The following is a 27,675-nucleotide window of genomic DNA, read 5'->3' as shown; positions in this document are numbered from 1 at the left end:
TTGTCCCCAAAGATCTTTGAATATCAGTATTTCTGAGGTATTACTTGATTTCTGTTGAAATAATTTCTGGTTTCAAATTTCTTTTTTTTCCTGAAAATAAACATTCTCTGATATACTTCCACAAACATCAACAGTTTTCATGGAGTCAACAGGCTAGTTAAACAGTACCTTGTGGCAAAAATGAACATATTTCAACCCAATGAACCTATAGGCTCACTGGATTGTATTCTTTGTATGTATATGTGTGTATATATATATATATATATACTTTATGTATATGATGTACACCTACTGTGCTAGAGTCTACAAGTCAAAAATGTGTGGTGTCCACAAAGATTCATGCTTTTTTAATGAAAATGTTGAATTTATCTTCTCTGCAGACAAATTTTCTGGCAAATTTTGCAGTCATTAATTACTCCTTCTGAGGTTCCTGAATTTTCTATGCTAGCCATTGTCATCACTATTACTATACTTCTTAAGCATCCAATAGGTTACAATCAGCATCAATGTATAACTTATAGAGCCATGGAACGGTTTGGATTGCAAGGGACTCTAGAGATCATCCAAATCCACACCCTGACATGGGTAAGGATGCCATTTACTACATTCAGGCTGTTCAGGGCCCCATCCAACCTGGCCATTAACATTTTCATGGGTGGGTCAACCAGCACTCTTTGGAACTTATTCCAGTGCTTTACGACTCTAGAAAGGACTTTTTCCTAAAAGAGAGTAAAAAATTTCTTCCTAACTTTTAATCTAAATCTGCCCTCTCTCAGTTTAAAACCGTTGTCTTTTGTTCTGTCACTATCTGCCCATACAAAAAGATCTTCTCCCTCCTTTTTACAAGCCCCCTTAATGTTCTGAAAAGTTGCTATAATCTCTTCCAAAAAGCCATCTCTTCTGCATGCTGAACAACCTCAACTGCCTCAGCTTGTCCTCACATAAGCAGTGCTCCCACCCTTTATCTTCACAGCCCCCCTCTGCACTTGCTCCAACAGGTCCATGTACTTCTTATGTTGGTGGCCCCAGAGCTGGATGAATCAGCTGGGGGGGTCTCACCAGAGCAGAGTAGAGGTGGAATCATCTCTCCTGACCTCCTGACCATGCTGCTTTTGATTCAGCCCAGGGCAAGTTTGGCTGTCCGGGCTGCAAGTGCACATTACTGGGTTGTGTCCAACCTCTCATTCAGCAGCAACTTCAAGTCCTTCTCCACAAGGCCGCTCTCAATGACGTCTTCTCCCAGTCTGTCTGACTTCCACTCATGTCTGGAACTGCCCCAAATCAAGTGCAGCACCTGACCCTTGGCCTTGTTGAACTTCATGATGTTCCCATAGGCCCACTTCTCAAGTTTGTCCAGGTGTCTGGATGGTATCCCATCTGCCAGGTGTATCAACTGCACCACTCAGCTTGGTGTCACCTGCAGACCTGCTGAGGGTGCATTTATCTCACCATCTGTATAACCAATGAAAATATGAAAGAACACTGGACCCAAGGCAGGTGCCCTAAAGGACACATCTGTCAGTGGTTACCACCTGGACATAGAGCCACTGACCACAACTCTCTGGTTGCATCCATCCAGCTGATGCATCACTGCTCCAATCCATGTCTCTCTCATTTGGAGATAATGATGTCATGTGGGACCATAGCAAAGGCCCTACAGAAGTCTAAATAGATTACTTTGATCAAGCTTCCCTGGTCGAACATTTCTATCACTCCAAAAGCTGTGTTGGCTGTCTCAGATAATCTCCCTGTCCTTTGTGTGCCTTACCACATCTTCTAGGTGTATCTGCCCCATGATCTTCCCAGACAGGGAGGTGAGGCTCACTAGTCTTCCTTGGACCTTCCTTTCTCCCCTTTTTAAAAATGGGAGTGATGTTTTCCTTTTTCTTTTCTATTTCCAGCTGTAAGATTTTATCTAATAACAAGAGGGGACTGGAGTGGGCCTTGGATATCTACTGCCAACTCATGAATTAAAAGGAAAAAAAAAAAGGAAACATTTGTCTTATTTGTAATGTGCAGGTTCATAGATTAGTCTCTTAAATTGTAAAAAGGAAAAGCAATTTCTTAGCATAGCTCTGATTTTACTGCCAGGGACTTTTTTTTGTTAAAATGTACGTGCACTTAGCTGTCACACTATACAGCACTACTTTTGATTAAAATATTGTATAATTAATGAATGCATTATGTTCTTAATTATTATAAAAAACACAGGATATTTTATTGAATAACTTAGCTGCTTATCCTTCAAGTATTTGGGAAGGTTTATTTCTTCCCAAATAATTACAGACTGTAATAAATATACAATATTTAAATATTTAAGAGCTCATCAGTAACAACTTGGAAGATTTTTTGCAGAAGTTTTAGTGATATACTGTAAGAAAAAAATTACCCTGTATGAACAAGTGATTTTATCGTTTCCTTGTTCTTTCCATAATTTTAGTGATTAAAAAGTAGTAGTTTCTACTCCCCCATCACCTACAGCCTTGTTGGGACTGTATATACAAGTTACTGCTTATTTCTCAATGTATTCAGCGCAGAGTAGATGGAAAACAACATGAGTATTTAATTTGAAGGTGCCTCAACAACAGCAATAACCACAACAATAACAACAACACAGCTTTTCTGAAAAAGACTGCATTCAACTGTCAAATAACTCCAGTATCACTGGAAAAGCACTATCCAAAGACATGAGTCGCTATGACACGATCATTCCAGGTGGATCCTCATTCTGCTGTGACAGCTCTAGTTTTCCACAAAATGACAAGTTCTGTTGTACCTCCTTGTACACAGAGATAACCAGAAGATAGGAATATTCTTGCCAGCAAATAAATTACCTGGGATCTTCACTTAAAACATGTATCTCCAATGTGCTGTTGAAATTAGTCTTTTAAAACAAGCCTTTAAAACATTTGTCAGGTTGATATTTTATTCTCATTTCTAGTTTTCATCACAAGTATGTGATGGGTTGACTTTGGCAAGATATCACACACCAATCCAGCCAATCTCTCTCTCTCCCTTCAACCGGACAGTGGGGAAAAATAAGACAGAAGGACTTGCAGGTTGAGATAAAGACAGGGAGATTGCTGGTCAGTTGCCACCATATACAAAACCGACCTGATTTGGAGAAAATTAATTTAATGCATTGTCCATAGTACACAATTCAGTGGTGAGGAACAAAAGCAAAATCAAAAATATTTTCCTTTCCTCCAGCTTCTCCCCAGGCTGACCTTCACTCCTTCACTTCCCATTCCTCCTCCTCCCTTAGCAGCTTAGAGGGATGGGGAGTGAGGGGCTGCAGTCAGTTTTAAGATCTTCTCTCTGTTGCTGCCCCCTCCTCATGCTCTTCTCTGCTTTAGCCTGGGCCTTGTCTTGGAGATGGCTGTGTACAGCAAGGGGCAGCACCAGATTCTTGTCACAGCTCCACAGACCCTCACTGCTCCTGCCAGCACCTGCACCTGGCACAACTGGAATATTGTATCCTATATATACATACATAACCTGCATCTATCTTACAGGCACAATTATATGTGCGTGTACATGAAAATATGTACAAGTAAATAACATGGTTTATTAAATATTTGTCAAAAAAACTGTTGAATACTTTCTTACCTATTTCAGAATGATATTTCCAATATACACATCTCCTGAAATTAATAAGCCTATGCCATAATAATCCTTCAGAAAATTTAAAAAAAAAATCTAACTCCAAAAATCTCATCTTTAGGATTTTATAGAAAAAAAGCAACAAATTCCCTGGAACCCCACACACCTAACAGCACTTCAGGTTAATGCATATTGCCTCAGGTATCCCAGACAATCATCACTAGGAACAAAAGCATTAGACTTTAGTGTATGAACTGAGACCACCTAGAATTGAACTGAGACCACATAGAATGTTTGCTACTTATCTGGCATTTCTGGTAATTGTCTAAATTCTTGTCTTACTACAATGGAGAATGTAATTTAAAAATTCTTAAGGAAAAAGGAAAATATAATCTTTTAATAGAAATATAGGCCTAGCTCTGCTAGAAATATTTTTTTCTTCAATTCTTAAGACTGAATGTCTTCCTTTCTGCCTTTTTTTTTTTTTTTTAATTCTGTTATTTTCAGGTGAAGGCACTGATTTACTCCTCGACCTCTTTATTTGGAGGGAATAGGTGCATGGTTCAAACAACAGTACAGAATAAAATTTTAAGATTATAGAGCATTTTGTTCCACTTCTGACTGCCTGTTTACCGTTGACCAGTTCACTTCAACTTTGTGCTGCTTCTCCTCGTGTCTGGAGCCTCTGTTCAGGCACCAGGAGTAGTTTAAGAGACAGAATGTCTGTTTATTTATTTATTACTAAAATAATTTATTTCAGTAGGATTTGAACCTACAAAGTTGCTTTACTGAAGTGAAAGCCTATAGCATATTAGCACATACCCATTGGACAGAATTTTTTACCGTGCATAAGATAAATGTGTGAAGATAAAAATGGCAATTTTTAATTTTTATTTTCTCTCGTAAAATGCAGAATATATTTTCCTAATTACTATAATGCATAAGTGTAAACTTGAGAAAGCTTATTAAGGCATCTGATTACCTTTATCAACCAAATTTTTTACCTTTTTTTTTTTTAAGTGTTTCTGAAAAAATCAATTGGGAAAAATAATTTTTATAAGTTTAAATTTCCCAAAACGGTAGCAAACTCTAAAATGTATCTTAGAGAACATGTAACATTTTGTAATGCATACCTATACATAGAAAATATATGCATTATATATTATATACATCATATAAAGTATGTATATGTACATAATTACATATAATATATTGCCTATACCATGCATACACACACACACATATATATATATATATGCATATATGATGCCTATTTAATTCTTCTACTTTCTGTAGAATTTAATTTTTAATTTAATTTCATGCTTTTCTAAGCCAGATTCACTGTTCCAAAAGCCTGAGTTTGGCAGTAACATATTGAGATAGGTAGGATTCTGGTGTAGCTTAGCCATATGGAAATTGCATTATTCCAAATTACCTTTTCTTCCCACAAAGAATCACATCCAAAAGTTTTGGTGCATTTCTGGACAGGCATTTCTCATGATTTCAACATCTTTTTTTTTAATATGAGGACAACTAAATAAAGTAGTATTACATAAATTTATCTATATCAGCAATGATCCTTGAACATTGCTTGGGAATTTCTGAGAGTTCCTGATGATAAGAATCAGATAAAACAATTTAAAAAAAGAAACAAAGGAGCAAATAAACCAACCAATCAACCAAACCAAAAGGAGAGGCATTAATATTGCCAAAATTACCTTCCAGGACAAAACACAATTTTTTAAGAGATGGCATACTCTAAAAAGAAAACCAAATTAAGACACTATTTTTGAAAAACTGGCAAATTCACCTGAAGTCTTTTTTTTTTTTTTTTCCTAAAATAGGACTGAGACAGGTATTTGTGAAGATACTTAGCCTGAAATTACAGGTATAAATGGAAAATCGTTATTGTCTGTGAGACTTCACTTTTATAATGCCAATAGAATTCTTGTAGTAAAACTCTGCTTTTATATTGTGTTTCTCTTTCTGTCTATCCAAGACAAGCTTAAGGAAATACTATTACCAAGTATCTGATGTATCCAGGTTATAGCAGCATTTTACAGTATCTAGGACTGCACAAAATGAGATCATTAACTTCACTGCTGTAATTATTACCTGTATTATTAACTGCAACCTTAGGAGTAGAATTAAATACTTATCTGTTTCAGGTACTAACTCTGAGAAAGAGGAAGGTCCTCAATGGAAAATAGTTCTGTCACTAAAGGCTGAAATGTTCCCTGTAGTTTAGTTTCTTTTGCTGACTTTTCTCAATAGTGTGAAATCACTTTTAGCAAGGAGACTATACCACTTAGAAAAGGCACCGAGAAAATCCATACAGGTTATCTTTCCCAATCTGTGCCAGGTAGGCTTTTACTGGGCAACTCCAGGAGAATGCCACTCAAAGGGCAGAAGTGATTTAGTAAAATTTAAGATGGGAGCCCGAAACAATAAACACCATGGTGCCTTTGATATACGTGTCCTTGCTGTATTGAGATTTACTTCAGGTTTTGCTTTACATTAGGATTGTTCATTATTTGTTGTCCATATAATTATCAGAATAGACTTTGTTTTTCCAAATCCCCTTTACATATTCTGATGATTTTCATACAATTGGGGTTTCTTTAAAAAACAAAAGAAGAAGAAACCCAAGCCTCTGCTCAGAGGTATGCTGGTCACACCTGCCATTCTCAAATAACTTCAGCATAAACTGCACCACTTAATTTTTTTCAAGAAATATTATGTGGACACACAACTCAAACCACAGACAATATATGAGTGAAATCTGTAAAGATGTCCTAATTAACAATAGCTAATGGATCACTGTTCCAAAAATATCTCCTCTTGTTATTTCAAATTTTAGAAGGCATGAAGATGAAGATTATATATATATGTCTGAATAGGTGAACCTATGTAAACAACAAGGTGCAGAAATTATGTAGACAATTCAGACAACTTACTTAAAAAAGCTAGCAAGGATGGAGATATATAGATATAGATGATATAGATATGTAGGACGTACTGTAGATCACTATGGGAAAATTACACTCTACCCAGAAATAAATGTACACCACAGAATTGTATTTCAGTGAGTTTAGCTTTTGTTTACTATATAAACTATAGGGAAAGTTATAAAGTATAATAGTCATTATTAATTGTAATTTTTCATTACATGCATGCACCACTTTGACTGGCACAAGAAGGTGCATTGTAGTTCCAAGATGGTTTGCAGGGAAACCCAGTTTTCACTACCTGCTTTGAGATTTTTCATCAATGACAGATTCATTTGTACTGTGACACCCATTGACTAAAAAAGTGCAATCCAATAGTCCTCCCAAATAAACAAGTTAATGCAGTTTCTGAAGTTATCCTATATGGAATAAAAAAACTTACCTAATCAATATTTTTACATCATTTTGATACGAGATATGGAAACTTCAAGAACGTTTCAGTCTTACAAAAGCCTACATTCTAACAGGATGCTTCAAAGACATAGGAATTTTCCTCCCCAAAATAATTTGTGTCATTGTTTATTAAGCACCTACCTTGTGTCTTCTGATGTGTTGTCAAAATATTACATTTCTTTATGTTTCCTGAAAAACTTTGACTTTTGTGATAACTTGTTTGCAGAGATACTGAGTTAATTGCAGTACGAGAGGCTTTTTTAGACTACTTCTGAGACAAACATGACATGGGCAATCTGCACATTATTCTTCCTCACAAATATTTACATGGGTTAAATTGTCCACAATTAAAACCAGAAATCCAAGCTTCTTTCTCTTCATATGACCTCAAATCAATCTTCTTTATGAAGACAAGAACAATTTAATGAAATTTTTTTTGATACTTGACCTGCAGGAGATCTGTAAAACTCAGCATCAGAGAAGCTGCACCCTTTTGTATTCATTCAGTTCCAACCTCCAGCCTCCTCCCCACCAAAAAAACCCCAAGGAACCAAACACAAAGGAAACCACTAAAACCCAAAACAAAGAAAACATCAAACTTGCATGTGTGTAAGTTCATTGCCATTATTTGGCTTCAGTTTCAGAGCAATTTTTGATACAGAGTACCACTTAGCCTTCTCTCTAGCATTCAAAATATCCACCTAAGTATGCAGGGAAATATTAACCTATTGAAAGAACCACACAACAAACTTAAAGGTAAGTATTTTGAATTTAAGCCCAAACTGTGACATTAAAGTACTCTACAACTGCTGAGCTGCTGTCCGAGTTTCTCTACTCCCTCAGGCAGGGAGGAGGTCTCGCCGGCTGAGCTGAAGGCACAGCAGCTGACAGCCGGGGGGGGGTACTCCCTAGATGCGCCGGGGCGTCCCGGGAGCACCTCAGCAAGGGGCAGCAGGGAGCAGCAGGCAGGCGAAGTAGAAGAAAGAAGAGAGGGACCCTCCTCGGGGGTAAAATCCAGAGCCTTTATTAACTCCAGGTGCACCAGCCGAGCAGGGACCACAAGGCAGGAATACAGCAGCTTATAAAGGGGGTGGAAACACGACACATTGACCAATGAGGGCCAACTGGGGAGGGAGCAAACTTGTGAGAAACATGCCGGCTAGCCAGTAGGGAATGTGACAGGGAGGGACCCTTGTTCCCGATCCAATCACCCACCGAAGAAAGGAGAACTTTCTGGAATATGGGAAGGAGACAGTGGGTGATGGACAGAACTTGGGGAGGGATTGACAGAAGGTAACCAGGGAAACAGGGGAGGAGAGAACGAATTGACACTCTCAGAGAGAGAGGTTCCAGGGGAGGGGGAGAGGGGGATCCCAGGACTGAACCATTATAGCTTTAGGGGGTAACAGAACACACCAAATGAATCCTGCACCACAACATTCAACATTCTAGGGAGAAGCTTGAAATAGAATCAAGTGCCAAGCAACAGAACCTTTTCCCACATGTGGTACTTCATGGAAAAGTAACATCCAGTGTTGATTACAATATCATTTGAGGTGGCACAGATTGCTTTCACAGCTACAACTCGCCAGATATATGTTGATCTAAGAAGGGAAAACTGAGAAAGACCATAATCTCTGCTATGACCCCCTTCATGCAGGTTGCATATAAATAGGAAGGAACTCAGCAACTCCTTGCTCAGCTCCAAGCTGTATTACGCATTGCTCTTATTTATGATTCCTTTGATTACAGCCCAGGAAAGAAACTGATGTGTGTTCTTGCATTAGCATTTTTTTTTTTTTTCAGAATTGTAAAGCACTTAATCCACACAGAATAATCCACACCATTATAAAATGGCTGACCCATTGCAAACCCATGGCTGCTGTCACTACCTAAAGTTATATTATTACACAGCAATTTATTTCATATAAGTGATACTAATGATTATAAAGACCAAACTACTTCCTATAAGAGAAGAAAAAACCTTATTTCCAGTGTCATCTGCAACTCTTTAAACAACAAAATCAGAAAAAGTTTGTTCATGGAATTTCATTAATTTTCTTCTGGCTCAACCAGAAATCTGTGTTGATTTCATCTGAAAGACATAGGAACAGTTAGCAAGAGTGAAGGGCTATGAGATCCTGTTAGCCATGAATAACAAATGTCTGTGAAATGAAACATGCAGATTTTAGATATTTCAAGCCATTGAGCTACAAAAGAATGAAGTCTTTTAATTGGGACTCAGTGCTTTTCTTCCTCACCATTCTTATGTCAATTTATTCCTCCTCTGGTATAATCAGATGCATCCAAACTTCAGCTTCTCAGTAAGTTCAACGAATTGTCCTACCTAGGTGTCATAAAGTCCTTATTGTGAATTTTCAGATATAGATTTGTCACTCACCCCTGAAACAGAGCCCATGTATTTTGAATCTGAATTCTGAAACATTCCTCAAAAGTGACTCATAGCCTAGCTCAGCTTGCTCATGTCAGATAAGAAGAGCTCGAGACCAGAGCAGAAAAACTGTCAAGGATCATGCTTCAATCACCAGAATTACACACCACTTTTACTAATAATGCCTAGCTTAGTGCTTCTAGTAAAGGTTGCTCAGTAGCAGGACTTTTTCAAGGGCATTACAGATCTCAGCAGCTTCCATCTGCCAATTATACAAGACTTGTAACAAAACTTTTAGCTCTTACAATTGTAATTCTATTAGTGTTCAAACACAGGACAAATGAGATAGCTACATCTGATCTGTGCCCGCATTCATTACTAATTAAAATCCAAACTATGGTTCCCAAAACCCTACAATCCTTGCTTACTGCAATACTAAAATTTCTGAGTGATTTTATTTTTTGATCATTTTTATTTGATCCCTCATAAACTTCTTTCCTCTAGAGCATTGAGATGAGAAAAAGTGAACTTTTGTATAGGGATGGAAGACTTCCATCATCTTGTCTGTTCTGCCAAACCTCATCTCCTGAAAGCGCCAAAAGATAGTTTGGCACCCTCTTCTTTGATCCTTCATTACAGCATCAGACAGTCCTTATAACACCAGCAGACCTTCCTCCTGCAGGTCTTCCCTCTGCCTGCCCCTCTCATGCTTTATTTCTTTCTTTTCTGTTATCTTAGCTAAAGGAACAGCTAGAATCTGATATCCAGAGCAAAAGAAATGTTATGTTGGAAGAGGAAAACAATTCAGAACATGCTGAAGGGATGCCTCCTATTCTGTAAAAACCTGAACTCTGCCTTTTAGAACATTAATCCTTCCCCATTGGCTCTGCTGTTCCCCAGCCTCTCTGACACAGTCCTCAAAAGATATAATACACCTAAAAATAACCAGAGAACTAAGTGCTAGTGGAAAACTCATCTACTGCTCAGCAACTTTAAAATTTGTTGTTCATATCTATTTACAGTAGAAGCTCAAAACCACAATTTCTTTCAAAAGCCCTTAGAAGCTCAAAACCAGAATTTCTTTCCAAAAGGCTTTATCTACTCATCATTCTTTGTTATTTTTCTTATCTTTTTTCTTATAACGACAATAAACAAGACTTTGCTTCACTTCCATTCTTATCACCGCTTCAAAATCATTAGGCTTCCATTATGCTTTGTCTAATTTTCAATTTATTTCTTATACTTACAGATCAAAACTATCTTGTGGTCTTTAAATACTGCCTTATTTATTTTTATACATAGAAGATACATAGATGCAGATACACATATAAATAAATACTACATATTTATGTATATAAAGATATATTAAAGAGAAAAAAAAATTAGCCACAGAAAGAAACAGGCAACTAAGTGACACAACTTATGATGCATTTGTTCTTTAATTACTTTTTCAGTTCAACTATAAACATGTCTTTAAAGCATGTTTAAAATGTTTAAATCAGAGTAGAAAAATATGTAATATTTCAGAATATTTGCTAGCTTCATTGGCTTTTATTTCTTAAAAGCACTATGCAATATGAAATGTGCATGCTTAGCAGAGCCATGAAAAGTAGAAGTTAAGGTGTCCTGGCAGTTTATGCTGATGACCTTTAACAGTGAATTTCACCAAATTAATCTGAATATAACCAAGAATCCTGCTAATGATCCATCCTACTTTCCTGAAGTTGTGTGTTGATACTTCAGTACTAAGAGACAAGCCACAAAAATTACTGGGCATTCAGTCAGCAAAATAATCAAACCGGTTCTCCATTTACATAAATCCAATGACTAAGACAAAGCCATTTTACATTAGTGCTTTTCAGGATACTATTGCACAGCATACACAGCCTTCAGGGTGATTCTATTTCAGTGAGCAATTTAATTTTCAGCATAATTTGCCATATAATTGTACCTTTAAATTTAGTCAATTCATTCAGTTGTTCACATAATTAATTCTGATTTATTCTTAAGCTCTCATCTTGCAATTCTTTCCTTTTTTCATTCTTTGCTTATAATTTGCTGAAGATTACATTAGATTCTCAGATCCTCTGGAAGTTTTCTAAATTTCTAAAAGTTTTCTATGCACTGACTATTAGAAGCGAAAATACTTTTAGGTCTGATTTTTGCTGAAGATTACATTAGATTCTCAGATCCTCTGGAAGTTTTCTAAATCCTATGCACTGACTATTAGAAGCTTCAATAAACCTTCAAGTTAAAATTGTCATTGAAGGCTGTGGCAAGAGCAATGTTGTAAAGGAATTCTGGATTGCTATCTGCTATTAAAAAAAAAGAGCCTAATCTCTTTCATGACTACGGCCTGTATGTACACTCTTTGAAAAAAGTCAAGGAAAAATATATATCCCCATATTATGTAACCACCACTGAGGTTTTTAGATTTGTATGCAGTAAAAATAAACAAGGCAGAACAGCCTTGCAACTAGTTTAATGATATCCATGTACTACACCAACATGCTACTTATCATTCAGCTTGATGCACAGAAACTACACTTGCTATCTGTCATTTTAGACTGCTTCTGCAACAGGATCTCTATCTAAACAAGACTAGAGAGTGACAAACTTTTAATTGATTTGCTATGTACAGGACTGACTGAAGCATAGACCAGGTTTCTGTGGCAAGAAAACTATGAAGCATAAATAGAGTTATTCATATTTCAGCCTTTCCTCTTTTGTCTATGCATAGATGAAGCAATGGCTTAATCTTTTATTGCTTTCATAAACTGTCCATTTATTACAATAATGAATGATGAAACAAAGATTGTGGTTCTTCTTAGTGTCAATGACTTATAGTCTTACACTGTGTCAGAGCTCAGTGAGTTCTTATTCACTGTGAATAGAAGACTGCTGTTTCAAATTAAATTAAAGCAATAATGGTATGATTGCACCTACATAGGAAGAATGTTCTATTTCTTTCCTTTGTCTGTATGGCTATTTTTACAGAATCATGGAATTTGTGTTCAGATGTGTTTTCATATTTTCAAATTTACATCCATTGCTTCTTGTCCTGTCACTTGGTACCACTGACATGAGCTCTCCTTAACTCCCTCTCCATCAGGTACTTTTCAAAATTGATAAGATCCCCTTGAGCCTTCTTTGCTTCATACTGAACAGTGCCAGCTCTCTCATCCTCTCCCTGTATTGCAGAAGCTCTAGTTGCTTTACATCTTTGTAGCCCTTCAGTGGACTTATTCTAGTAAAGTCCAGATATTTTTTGGACTGGGGGAACCAGAACTGGACCCAGCACTCCCAGAGTTGGTCTGATCAGCATCAAACAGAAGAAAAAGAACTGCCTTCCTTTCCTGGCAACATTTTTCTACATGCAGCCTGAGAAGCTGTCGGCGACCTTTGCCATACAGGCATGCTGGCTGGCTCGTGGTGAGCTTGGTGTCCCTCGTGACCCCACAGTTCTTTCTGCAGAGCTGCTTTAAAGCTGGCCAGCCCTAGTCAGTACCAGTGCCTGGAGTTACTCCTCCCCAGCTGCAGAACTTGGAACTTCCCACTGTTGAATTTAATGAGATTCTTTGTGAATCACATGCAAACTATGGATCAGCTACTTCTTACAGTTTATTTTATTGTCTGGAAACTATCTGAGCACACATTGTGCCTAATCATCTATCTCATTAATAAAGATGTTAAACAGTACTGCCTCCATCCTTGACCCCTCAGTTACTTTAGTAGTGACTTGCCTCTAACTGGACTTTTTGTCACTGATCATCATCCTCTAGGACAAGCCACTCAGTAGATTTTCAATCAACTTCACTGTCTAATTATCCAATCCATATTTAGTTTCATCTAAGGATATTACAGGAAACATTGTCAAAGAATTTGCTAAAGTCCAGGTGAAAAAAGAAAACATGTACTGCTCTCTCTTTGTCTACTAAGCCAGCCACCTCATTCTGGAAGACTATCAGGGTGGCTAAGCATGGTTTCTCAGTCATAAATCAACACTGACTACTCCTGAGCACCTGCTTCTCATTCACATTTAGAAATGCTTTCCAGGACTAGTTACTTCATTGGCCTACCAGGCACTAAGGTAAGACTGACCAGTAGCAGTTCCCAGATCTTTATTCTTTGCTTTCTTGAATATGAGTGGCATTTGTCCTGTTACAGTGTTCAGGGATCTCTCCTGAATGCCATGACCTTTCAAAGATAATCAAGTGGCTACACACTGACATCGAACAGCTCCCTCAGCACTTATGAGTGCCACCTATCAAGCTACATGGACTTAGATATGCCTAGTTTCTTACAGTTCCTGAATGCTGACTTACCAGTAAAGACTGAGCAGGAAAAGACATTAAATGGTCTTTGCCTTTAACACATTCCTTGTCAGCCGTTCATCAGATGCATTCAGCAGCAGGCCCACTTTTGATGGTCTCAGTTTGGGAGATTTTTTGTTTAGGTTTTTACTTTGCATTACTACCCAAAAAAATTCTTATGTAACTGCACCTAATTTTGTTTCTTGTCAAGACAAATATTCAATAACAAGGTGGATAAATACCTTTTCCTTACTGTTCCTTTCGCTGTTTATGTACTTGTAAAATTGGCTATTTCCTCCTACATCCCCTGAGAAAACAACTCTATGTGGGCTTTGGTTTTCCCATATTATTAGCTACATATGGCCTCTAGTAAAGACACTGGTATGAAATCCAATATGAAATAATTTTGATTCCTTGTTGCTGTTTATCAAAAGGTTACAATCAGTGCTCACTTTATGCTTAGTATTTCTTGGATCAACAGAAAAAATAAAAATGCCCTAGGGGAAAAAAACCTTGCTTTTTCATTACAGGCCTGTAACAAGAAGTTACCCAAGTATGGGTGCTTACTTGGGTAACTTCTTGGGTAAACCTTTGTGTTGGTTTCCAGAGGAGGTGGGGGTGACATTACTTTCCTTCAAAATGTTTTCTCAAGGGAGAAATAGAGCTTGAAAAACCTTCTTTGGATGTATCAGAATCCTGCAGTAAGGATGGAAATTAACTTCCACAATTCAAGTTACGTCAGACTGAAGACCTGACAGTTTCTAGAAAGGACCTTCAACAGTGTGATAAGCCTTTGAACTCTATTAATCCAACTCTGGTTTATGGCACTGCTGGTTTATGGCACAAGTTACAAAACTTACATCCTTTTCTATTCCATGTTTGATCATTATACAACTTTATTTGTGCATAACATTTTATTTTAGGTTTTTAAGAAGAAAATGTGATTTCAGGTGTTTTTTGCCCATTACCCCCAGGCTCTTCAGGAGATTATAGGTTTAAAACTCTCTGCCAGTACACTGATCTCTTGTACAAAGCTCAAAGAAGTCAATGCTAAACATATTTTGTAGTGTACTTTGAAAATTCAAATAAAGTAAGTATATGAAAAGTCACAAGAAAGAAGAATTCAGGTCTGAATAGATTATTTTGAATATGAAAAATTATTTATTTAATGCTCATTTATGGACCAGAAGAAAGTGGAATCAAAACCTATTCATAGTCTATTCTATTGTAAATGTTCATGAATTTTTATTTTAATGCATTTGTTTCCTGATCTGACGCCTCAATATAGGTCTTGTGTCTTCACAACAGGTTTTGAAGAAAATCATAATAGTACTGTAAGTTTTATGTTTTCAAAAAAAAAAAGGCAGTGGCTTGGGAAGAAAACAGCTTCAAAAGAAGCAGAAAAATATCTAAACACATGCATTGAAATTACCTGCATTTCAGTGTGCTTTCTCTAATGTTACAATTAAAAACTGAAAATGTCAATACCATCATGTAAGGACCAGTTAATCTACCATTTTAACTCTCACTCTCTGGTCGTGGAAAAACCCAAACAAGCAAACAGAAAAAACATCCCACAAAAACAAACCAACAAAAACCAGGAAACAAAACCTCACATATTTGCTACACCAAAAGAGAGCTGTAATGTAGCAAACTTAAAGAAACCTCCTTGTTGAAGTCAAACAATGAACACCCACACCTATCCCTATTCCCACCCTCAGAATCAGGCCCATGTTTTTCAAGCACCTACAAATAAAAGGTAGATGTAAAATGTCTTTTTACTTCATCTGTACTAGTTTGAGGCTTCTACCTGGGATAACAACTTCATGATATCAATTCACAGGAAAAAAAAAAAAAAACTTAGCTAACAATTAAGAGTCCCTCTTTGAGTCACATATTGCAACAATGTGATTATTACACTCATTTACAGAATTTATTAAGATGTGATTTCATGCTGGAGATCATTTGAGGAGAATGTTTCCAAATGTAAAAATCAAAATGCTTTGGCATGCATTGAATGTATCTTCCTTCCTCTGAACTCTCCTTTTGTGCATGTGTGTCCCAAATAAATCTAATGGTTTCACTGCTTATTCCATCTTTTTCTTCAGTTCACCTTTTGCTCCTGAAACTCCCTTAGTTCTGTTCTCCTTTTCTTTCTTTCCTTCTTGATCTAATACATCTTATGTGTACTTTTTCCTTTGAGGCAATGATAAAAACCAGCTGCAATACAGAAAACAAAAAGGTGTCATGCAAATATACTTGTCCCTATAGCAAGATAGAAAGTGAGATTCAAGAGCAGCTTAAAATTATGCTTGACTGATTATCGTGTACCAGCCAATGAATAACCAACTAAGAATCACTGTGGTAAGCCAAATGATCTTGGAATTGAATAAGAAAAAAACCAAAATACAGGATGTGTCAGTGGCAGATGCTAAACTAAACCCCTCTTGAAGCGACTTGAAGTGACTACCAAAGTCAATAAAGGTGTTTTGGACAGCCACATATGAGTCTGGATTTCCCTTTATAAACTTCAGTACGATGCATAGACACATTGCAGCAATGTGAATAATGCAACCGTCTCCCTTTTGGAAATGCAAAACTAGCACAAAGCTGAAAAAAAAAAAGGGGTAAGAAACAAAAACAGCATTTGGAAAGGTATCTCAAGTTAAGCAGTCTCATCCTCAAATGCAAGCATAAGCCAGTAAATACCCCAGTCAGAAAGCATGTTTCCTGAATGTCTCTGTGCTCATATGGAATAGCCTCAAAGTCTCTGGATGACTTAGTGTCAATCTTCATCTGATTTGAAGACTCCTTCAGATGATGAATTGTACTCACATTTACAAAATGAGGTCCACACAAGTATTGCAATGATACCAGGTTTCATTTGGGCTCACAAAATAGAACAATAATGCTGTCACTTCTATATATAATGCACGTGAAAATGTATTTACCTTTTATTTTTTTGTCTGGGCAGTTTCAGCCCAGCAGAATGCCTTATACTCAGACTATGGAATATACTATAAGAACAGCTTCCAAATGTTATTGAATTTTTATATTCTACAAAATAAAGTCCTTTTCTTTAAATATGTCATGGTTTAGGAATGGTACTCCTCAATTTATTGCCCCCCCTCCTTCTCTGAGATTCCAAAACCACATGCTACTTACACACTCTTCCTCTCTCCTACCCTCTTTCTCCATGGGTGGAGAGAGGAAAGTTGAAGGCACAATAGGTAAAAATCATGAGTTGAGATAAGAATAGTTCACTGGAAACAGCGATGAAATAAAATAAACATTAACAACATCAACTTAATAACAAAATTATATAAAAAGGAGAGTGCAGAAGCCCAATCTGGCCACAACCATTAGACCCAAGCTGCTCTCTCTGGTCAGGACCAGCGTTACCCCACTGCTGCAGAAGTCACACTTGTTCCACTGGAAAAGCATGACCCTCTTTCCTGGAAGCTGTTCCCTGCCACTGGCAATGGTGTAATGTGGTATCGAATAACACAAAGTCTTGGCCTTGCCCTCTTCTGCTGATCTGAGCTAGAACCAGGACAAGCCATTAACAGAGCAATGTAGAAATACCTAGCAAAGCCCTTACAGCAGTGCAGATCTGTCTTCTAAAGCCTAGTCGAAGAAATGTGCAATAAGCAATATAAAATCTTTGGTAGAATAACTGAACCTGAACATGGAGTGGAATCTACACCTACCCAGTATTTTTCTAAGATTTCAAAAGAACTATCAAAAAATCTCAGAAAGTAAAAAAAGAGTGAAAAAACACTTCAGTTTGTCCATGTAATTGTAGATACCAAGTAGTTTTAGTTACCTACTTTTAAAATATATTTTCTGAAAATACTTATACATAAAAATGGAACCAAATTAGAATTCAATAACCATTCTGTTATTATCATTACCAATTATTTGCATATAATTTTACTTCTAGAGTTTCACAACTCTGTGAAATCTCCTTATGCCTAAGCTGGATCAGTGAGCTGCAGAAGTATTTTCTTTGAAACCAGATTTTGACCACCAAAGATCTCTTATCCTAACAGGTATCAATAAACACACAGCGGTCCTCCCCATTTTAACAGCTACTCCACATATTCCCCATTTTGCTAAATGTCACAAGATTTTTTCAATTTAATTATTGTGCAATACAGCATAGAGATTTCAGAAGAAGAAACAAACTTTTATATTTCCCCTTTTATTTCACTAGCTTTTCTCCTCCCCAGCGTATGTTCACTTATAATTTGATGTCTTCAATCATTTAACATTTAATCATTTGAATGGGACTTCTTTCATCTCAATCCAGAGCACATAACCAGGTCGTGATCCACACTGAACTGCAGAATGTAGTGATTGAAAAAAAACAAACAAACCCACGCACAAAACAACACAGGCAAACAGATTAATCAATGCACTGCAATAAACACTAAATGTGAGATTATATTTTAAATTTTATCCTTGGATGTCTGTAGGTGTGATCCATACAGACACAGTGTCATTAGAAAACCCAATTACACTGACAGAAAAGGCTACTTGTGCAAAGGCAATGATATATTTTAGAGAAAACTATCACTGAGTATCATGGCTTTGAAAGACACACCAACTCAATTCCTTTTGGTAGAGTCTAGAAGCTCATGCATGGAAGTATTACCAGACCATTCTTGAAATTTTCATTTTCGTAAGTTCAGTAAGCACTAGGTAAAGCAGGATTTTACCTCTTGCTTTTTCTGTGCTGTGTTTTTTGGTCTTTTTCAAGTGAGGGAACTGGAGAACATATTTTCAGTGTCATGCAATGGAAGAGAAAAAAAAGGAAAGTTTTCCCTTTAAACTTATCATAGCATGAGGTTTCTAGAGAAAACAACACACTATCCAGAAAATGAAAGGGATGGCTCATTTGAATGAAACAGTAAATAGTACTCATAATCTAAAAAATATGGTCATAAAATGAAAAATAAAACCAAAAAACTAGAAATCACTGACAGGATAGGAATCATTTTTACCATGTCAAACAAAAGTAATTTATTTTTTCAGCTGTATAATAAAACAACACGATGCCACATTTATTTACATACTCCAATTCTTACTAAAATACAAAGGAAATTCTGACTTCCAAGATTCCTTATAGGACATCTAATCTGAACCTAAAATTTTTCAGTAAAAGCATTTTCTATAGTCATACTCATGGCATTTAAATCTATTTATGAGTATGACTTTACAGTATAATTTTAGCAGGCACTAAATACTGACTTCATATTCTGAACCTACTGTCATCCCATACTGAGAAAGGAATTACTTATGCAATTTCTGTACATTAGCTTCTCTCCTTACATAGGTCAGAAAAATAGCTATGATGGTCAAAAAGCCATCTAAAAAAATAATTCTACACTGTATAGGTTGACTAGAGATTATTTTACTTTATTTAGCACTAATTGTAACAAAGCTATCATACTTGGTGTAGCAGTGGCTTTTCAACTCATCATGGACAAGTATGAAAAGCCATTTAAATATAACAGATCATGCAAAAACTTCTACTACACCTATAAGAAACCCTTTAAAGCACTTATTATGAAAATGTGCAACTATAGAAAACTGGCTTGCTGTGAACAAAAAATCTGTGAAAGTGCAACATAAAAATATAATATCTACAATTAATGACACAGATCATGACTTAACCTTTTGTCACCAAATAACACTTCAAGGACAACAAAAAATTCCCATGTATGGCCCATATATGAGATCTTGAAACTTATACAAGACTTTTCAACTCCTTTTATAACCAACTGCTAAAAGGTATCTCTGAATTGGAGGAAATATTTTAATTTTTCAGTCTTGAATACAGATTTGTACATATTAATATATTGGCCCTAACCTGACACCCACCCATCCACTTTTCTAAAATACATCATAGCAAAAATAGATAAGATGGGAAAGAGAATTCACATAGTAAGCCTATAAGCTTTTGTTCAAGGAACAAAATTATCTTAATTTCATTACTAATTTCCTTTTACTGTTTAAAAAAAAAATAACCAAAGACAGTCTTTAAAGCTGGGAAATTCAGAAAAAAGGTTTTAAGTAGATCATTTGTCAAGGGATCATGAGAGATTCAGAGAAATGCTTCAGATGTCTAGTATTATGAAAGAATGTGACACTTATCCTCAAATCTTAGCCATCTCAATTTCTTAAAACTTGTGCAAATTTATTATCTCCATTTCCACATGTCTCCACGGTGAAAAAAAAAATTCTGTAAACAGAATTGATTGTTGTACAGAAATTTTTTAAAATGCAATGAATTTATGGGAAAGTGCATTGAAATGTATCAACATTTATCAAAAACTCAGCTGTAAGTGGTACACTGAAGCAATTTATAGCTGGTCTGTGCATGGCAGTTATGGAGGGCAATGACAGCAGAAATACACACTAGTAAGAAAAACATAATACTGTGAAAGGAGTGCTAAAGTTTACAATAAAACATTCTTTTTGCAGGCTATGTTCTTGCCTCACTTTCATGTCTGTAATATTCCTTTTTCATCCACAGAGTTCTGCTACATTTATTAATACCAACAGATGATCATGTAAGTATGCACATTTTTTTCTCAAGCTTCCACATCTATTCACAAAAAAAATTTAATGTTCTTACCAATCCAGCTGGTGGGCTCCAGAAGGAGACAAAGCTGCCATCTACTGCATTACTTATCTAATATTTTGCGTAGAACTATCTCAGAGTATATATCTGAAAGTATACTTTCAGATAATTAAATATTTATCTTTTCTAGTCCAATTCTTTCTTCAGTCACAGAACAAATCTTTTGTTCCTAGTAGAAAATGACTGGGGCAAAAAGGTACTTTATATTTTGTTACTTATTCTGTGTGCTTCCCTAATCCATTCCTTGTTGCCAGGTAAGGAAGTGATGGGATCAATCAAACATCAATACAGGCTCTTCCATATTATACTTTTTGATTTCATCATCTTTCTTTATTTCATAATAAGTCATTACATTAATACTTTGTGAGTATCCCTGATTACAGAAAGATGAATTTTCTGCTGTGACAATTTTTGTTCACTCAAGATTTTCCAGTCTGATCTGCTACTCTGAAATTCTACATAATTTCTGAATTTTAACATTTCACTTTTCTCCTGAACTCAAGACATGAACTCTAACTTGATGTTTTGTCCAAGATATTTCTACCTAGGTTATTACACATTTCCAGTATTCCTTTTCTTTCTTTTAATTTAATAAAGTAACAAAAAAAAAAAAAAAAACCACCACACAAAAACCAAAACGCTTTTCTATACACATCTTTGAGCCTTCCATTTGAAACGAGAGGTAGAACCAAGGAGAAGTATCTGAGAATACTTCTAATTAGCAACCCCAAAACCACACTGAGGGATTATTCTCCACTTCTCTCAAATATCTGTAGCAGCATAGAGGACACACTTTGCTCAGCATGAGGCAGGTATGCCAACTTTCAGAAAGAAACCATACACCCACACTACTGGAAAAAGTGCAAAAATATGAGGAAACCTTTACTACAATATTAAGTGCCTATAGGTTCAGCATAGAAGACCTTATACAAATCACCATATGTCACCATATGTCAGGTGATGCTAAGTGAGCTTCAGATGATATTTCATTGTACTCCACTTATCTAGCTTGTAAAGTCAACACACCCATCCGATCTTTATATCATAAGTAATAGGACACAAAATGAACTGCAGGTGTAAAAGGTCTTGGTAGGTTAGAGAACAACCAGAATCAATCCAAACTAACATTCTTATTGAGTGGTTAAAATCTTTTCAGTTTTCTGTAACATACTACCACACCAGCCTTAATTGCAAAGTTCATAAATTGTATAATTGCATCCTATACTATTATAGTATTTCATATAATAATATATAATGCAGTAAAATTTCAGGAGCCACTATTATCTTTATCAATATAAATAAATCAATGTAAAATGCAACTTAAATCAAGTGAGCAATAAAAATACACAAACTGTGATTTGTAGCACAAACTGAATATCCAACATGTCAGATGCATGTCAGAATACCACGAAAAAATGGAAAATCTTTAGTTTGGTCTGATAAGGATGTCATTCCTGGCAATTAGATTAGGCAATTAGTGGAGCTCTCCCTGCTGATTATACTCATGTAATACTCCCAATGGTGAGGGGAAAAGCTCAGATTCATAAGCTCTCATGAGTGCCACCACTTTAAACACAACTATTGACACTGAAGAACAAGCAAGTCAATCAGAACATGTTTCTCTTCTAGTGTCATGCGACATTAAGCGCGTGAAGTCACCCCACAGGCAGCATCACGATTTACTAAGGTAAGAAACAGAAGCTGTCCATTAACATGTAAATATTTGCCAGTTTACTTAGTACAAACTTGCATTTTCACAGAGAAACCATCTGAGATACCTCATATGTGTTTCAGGCTCGCATCTCTTATACTCCACAAAGTCATCCAAAGGAATATTAAAACAAACTAAACTAATATTGTATTTTACCTTTTTGTTTTACCTTTTTTCCCTCTATCACCTGACCAGTTGGGTGAAAAACCACTGTAACTCACATAAACTACAACTAAAGACAGGGTTTTTTTTTTTTGCTTCTAGTTAGTTCCTAATAGAGTCTGTGAGGTATGACTGAAAGAAAAAAAATGCCACAGGACTGTGGAGCAAAACAGCACTTTAAAAACACACCATAGAGGCCATATTGTAATTTTTTTTCCTTTATTTATCCAGTTCTAAAATTACTTGGTCCATGAGTCAGTCCTTGCATAAGATATGTCTGCTGCAGAGACCACTCAGACTAAACCAGAGGTTTGACCTTTAGAGTAGTCATCAACCTTGACAATATAGGAAAGAGATTATTCCCTTTACAATTCATTTCACTTAAAGCCTTTAATCTTCCAAGACTTAGAGCCTTCATCCTCATCTCCATATAGGCAGACTAGCAGTCTACCCTAATTCTCGTCTCTAGCTTGACTGCATTCCAGCAAAAAACAGACTTAAAGGGACCTGAAAAAGAATCAGAAACCCATACTACAGACAGGACTATCTTACCCTGCCCGTGTAGTGGAAAATGAACAGCTGTGGCTCTAAAACATCTGAAATAAACAGGATCACTAATTCCTGGGTCAGCTGTTATTTCTATTTCAGATAACTAAACTTTGTAAGATGATAACAGCTTAATGGCCTGCTTTTCACTCTTTTAATGAGCTGCAGGAAAAACAAAACAAAACAAACAAAAAAAAAAGCTAAAACAAAAAAAAAACCAAAACCCAAAGCATCATATAAGTATTTTATTAGAAGCATTTAAGGATACATGCTGTGAATGAATGCTTGAATTGCAGCAGTCTAAACTCTAAAAAGACTGTGTGTTTTTTACATAGATGTGAAAAAACATACTGTTATATTTTAACATGATTTGACATAAGTCTTACAGAGAAAAGTAGTGAAACCGACAGCTAAGTCAGTCTTTGAAGAAATCCTGACACACTCAGTGTCTGAAGGTTTTTTAAAACAAATTACCTCCCAGTTATACTGCAAACAATAAAGGCTTGAGGTCAGGAAAGCTTAAAATCATTTCAGCATAGCCTTCAATGCACAACACAAAATATATTCAAATATTCCATTTTCTACTCATGAAATCACTGTGTTTCTGACAGATGTTATGTTCCTAAATACCTCTAATTATGAAGAATTCATGATTCTCCTACACAGTCTGTTTCCATGATATTTTTCATAATAAGATTTTTAATTCTATGTAATCCAATCTATGTCTCTCTTGCTATAAAGTTAAAAAAACACTTAATACTTGCCCTATTTGTCCTGGGGGGGAGGGGGGGGTGGGGGAAAAAACACTTAATACTTGCCCTATTTGTCCTGGGGGGGAGGGGGGGGGGGAAGAAGTTATTCTTCCCTCTTTCAGGAAATTATCATGGCAGATTAAGACATCTAATTTTTTCCAACTCCTCTTTACTTTGAAGATATACTTGTTCAAAGGTTGTCTCATGCACTGAGTATGGTTTTTTTAACCAATCAGGTATCTCAAAGTATAATATCAACAACACTACAAAAGTATTACAGGAGCTGAATGGAGATGAAAAGTTGTCTCCTAAACTATATATAGAATGACAGAATTATTCAGGCTGAAGAGACATTAGGACATCTTTTGTCCAATTTTCAACTCAGAGCAGTAGTAAGCTGTGAGGTCAGATAACTATGCTCAGGGCTTTATTCAGTCTGGTATTGAATATGTCCAAGAACAGAGAGACTAAACTGTCTCTCTGAAAAACCTGTTCCACACTTTGACTGTCCTATGACCTATAAGACCTTTCCATACATCCAGTCTGAACTCCACTTGTTTTACTTTATACCTGTAGCCTTTCATTCTCTCTGATGAACGGACATGAAGAGCCCAGGTCCATTTTTTGCCAACCCACTTGCTGGCATGGGCAGTCTCTTCTTCAGGCTGAACAAGCCCTGATCCTCTAATCTATCCTCAAAGAAAAAATGCTCCAGCTCCTGACTAGCTTGGGAATCATCTGCTAATCCCAATTCAGCAAGTTGACATCTTTCTTGTACTGAGGATCCCAAAACTGTAAGCAGTAGCTAGATGAGGTCTCACAAGCATTGAACAGCAGAGGGATAATCCTGCTCCCTCAATCTCTTTTCTGTTTCCCTATGAATACAGGCTAGATGTCACCTTTGCTGGCCCAGGTTAGAGCCCTCACATATTTAATTTATCACAGGCCTTCAAGCAGCACATGATCTATGCTTTTGTCTCAGCCATCCAACCAGCTTTTTATCCATCTCGTTTTCTACCATCCAGAATGCAATATTCAACACTAACAACATAACACTTATTTAAGTCAAGGCAAATATTACCCGCTTCTTTCTCCATGCTCACAGAACACAAAGCAATCAGGTTGGCCAGGCATGAATGGGAGCCTGACTGTTCTCAACCCCTGCTTTCTTCTTCAGGCGCCCAGATGTGAGCTTTAAAATTCCATGATTCCCTCAGAAACTAACATGAGATGTCTATATAGTAGTTTACTGTACTTTCTTTTGGGCCTTGTTTAGAAGATGTGTGCAAAATTTGCTTTTTCCCAGTCACCGGATCATGTCCCAAATTTCTCATGATTCATTCTGAAATAATTTTACAGCATCATCTTCAGTTTGCAATCCCTCCTCTCTTCCTTCCTTCTCCTGAATTGTTACTGAATCAATTGTTCCTCAGTCTGTATTTTGTCTCTGATGATTTTTATGCAAGGATATTCAATTTGTCTAAGTTTTACCACACCTTTTAGTGGTTACTTCTCTGCTCCTCAGGGTTATTTTGAATGCAGAGTCTAACGTCTACACACTTAATTCTCATCAGCTTTATAGATGGCAAATTTATCTTTGCAAAATTTACAAATTTATCTTTACAAAATTGATACGAAATACAGGTTTCTATTTCATCACCCATCATGTCAATGGTAATATTGAATAAAACCAGGTCTAAGCCCATAACAAGATCCTTATGACTACACATTTTCACACTGAATATAAGTTATCTTTTCATTATAAAGAAAGTTCTGCAACCAACTTTGTGCTTTCTTTTTGTTGATACATTTAGATCAAACACAGATTAAAACACTAAGCAAAATAGTACCAAAATTCTTAGTCAGGATTTAAGGTACCTGTTTTCTCCTCTCTCCATAAGGCTACAAAATTAGAGAGCTTTGATATAATTTACTCAAAATATGTTGATTTCTACCATTTAATTTATTTTTTGGGTCTTATTTCTGATGTAAAAATGTTATAAGTGAGGTCACTTATCAGCAAACTAGAAGCATTACGTATTAAGATTAGAATTATGTAACAGTGACATTGATTCCATATATAACTTTTACAGCAGAGGTCTTACAAATAAAGATTTTTGGTTTGGTCAGGTGAATGGTCGATATAAGAAAGCAGCTAAGGATTTTTTTTGTTTGTTTTGTTTTACATCACTGGGGAATACAGATTTCCTATGTTTTGACCTGGTCACTGTCACAGAAATTCAGCAGGCCTATGTTGCAAAAGCAGCTAACCAAGCAATCTTTTTGAGATATGAGTGACAGCATGATGTCACAAGATGGACAGGCAAAAATAGAGACATTAATAGAGACAGAAAAATAATAGTTTAATAATTGACAAGCAATTTGTCGATTATGCAATTTGTTTTAAAAATATCTAAGGAAACTTATCATCCCTTGTAAAATTATAAAATTTTACAAGGCATTATAAAATTTTTGTGGCATTACAACAATAACTTGCCATTTTTAAATATTTGTTTCAGGTGAATAAGAATATTGCATATTTCCAGTTTAATTTAGCTCTTTCATTTCAGTCATGAGAAACAAATTCATAATTTCTAAAGAACTTGATTACCTTGGATTAGATTAAGACTTCAGTTTTTTAATTCAGTGTCATCAGGTATATTCTTGGAAACCTGTTTTCAATCAGCTTCTTTCCGATGCATGCTCAGAAAATTAACTTTTTTTTTTTTTTTTTTAATTATCTCAAATTGGCACTAAAATCTAAGGAATTCCAAAGTAATAACTGGTATTGAAAGGTGCATGTGTTTGAACATGAGATTATAAAAACGTGTCTCAGCTATGCATTTGTAACTTAATCATCCTGCTTTCTCAAAACAGCATGTTCTACGTCTGTCATGTGTAGCACAAGTTACAGAAGGCTTTATTAAAAAGAAACCAAAGACATTTACATTGGGCCAAATTAAACTTCCTAAACAAATAGCAGTTTCTGCCAGTTCACTAAACAGACTGCTGTTTCCTTCATGGTTTTACTCTAATGGTTCTCATGAATCATAGACTCTAAATCTGTGATCCATTCCAATGCAGAATGATGTGTTTTATGAGGAAAAGAAACTGTGCATGTAGCACATATTTATACTATGAAAAGGCAGTTTTATAATAAAGAACTAATTTTCAAGTTTACATGAAATCAGAGAAATAAAACTGTTTATCTACAAATAGTATTCAAGGCCAGTGTTTAGTTTCATAGCAACAGCATCATTCCTGACTAGCATGGTAGATGTATAAGCAAACTCTCTCTTCCTGCATCATCTGTTTTATTGTCTGGATTTCTAGAGTAATCAAACATCCCAGTGGAATACTAGAAAAATAAATGAACTTTCACTTCATCAAAGTAGGAAAAAAGAAAGTTAAATAATTTAATTAAAAGAAAAATCACCACAGAAAATCTGCCCAGGAAGACATTTCCAGTACAATCTCTATGAGCTAATCAGAGGAAACAGCTATCCTAAAGAGAGGCAGAAGTCTTGCTGGGGGCTTGTAAAACTTTACAGCATTGTTTAGGCAGCTATCAAATAGTCCGTCCTGAAGCAGTTGATGAACCAATATTCTCCTGATTGTGACCTTCTGACAGTACTCAGGAAGTGCTCTCTAGAAAACAGTCTCTGTACATAATGACTGAATATAAACATCCTAATACCATTTTTGCCTGTTGGCAATCCAAAGTTTTGAATTATCAATAAAACCCAAACTACACACAAACACCTTCCTTTTTCTTTTTTTTTTTTTTTTCATTTTCAAGACATAACTTTGCGGTCCAACTTCATCTTTCACCTTTAGACTACAGAATCATAGAATGGCCTGTGTTGGAAGGGCCCTTAAAGACTATCTCTTTCTAATCCATCTGCCATGAGTAAGGACACCTTTCACTAGACCAGGTTGCTCAGGGTCCATCCAACCTTGCTTTCAACACTTGCAGGAATAAGGCATCCACAGCTTCTATCAGCAACTTGTTCCAGGGCCCCATCACCCTTACAGTGAAGATATTTTTTTCTAATATCTTATCTAAACCTCTTTCAGTTTGATATCATTCCCCCTTGTCCTGTCAGTACACGTCCATGTAAAAGGTGTCTCTCCATTTTTCTTGTT

This window comes from Onychostruthus taczanowskii, unplaced genomic scaffold (assembly GCF_017590055.1).
Source record: "Onychostruthus taczanowskii isolate IOZ18803 unplaced genomic scaffold, ASM1759005v1 scaffold137, whole genome shotgun sequence".
Taxonomy (NCBI): domain Eukaryota; kingdom Metazoa; phylum Chordata; class Aves; order Passeriformes; family Passeridae; genus Onychostruthus; species Onychostruthus taczanowskii.
The sequence above is the reverse complement of the archived record's forward strand: the minus strand, read 5'-3'. Positions refer to the sequence as shown.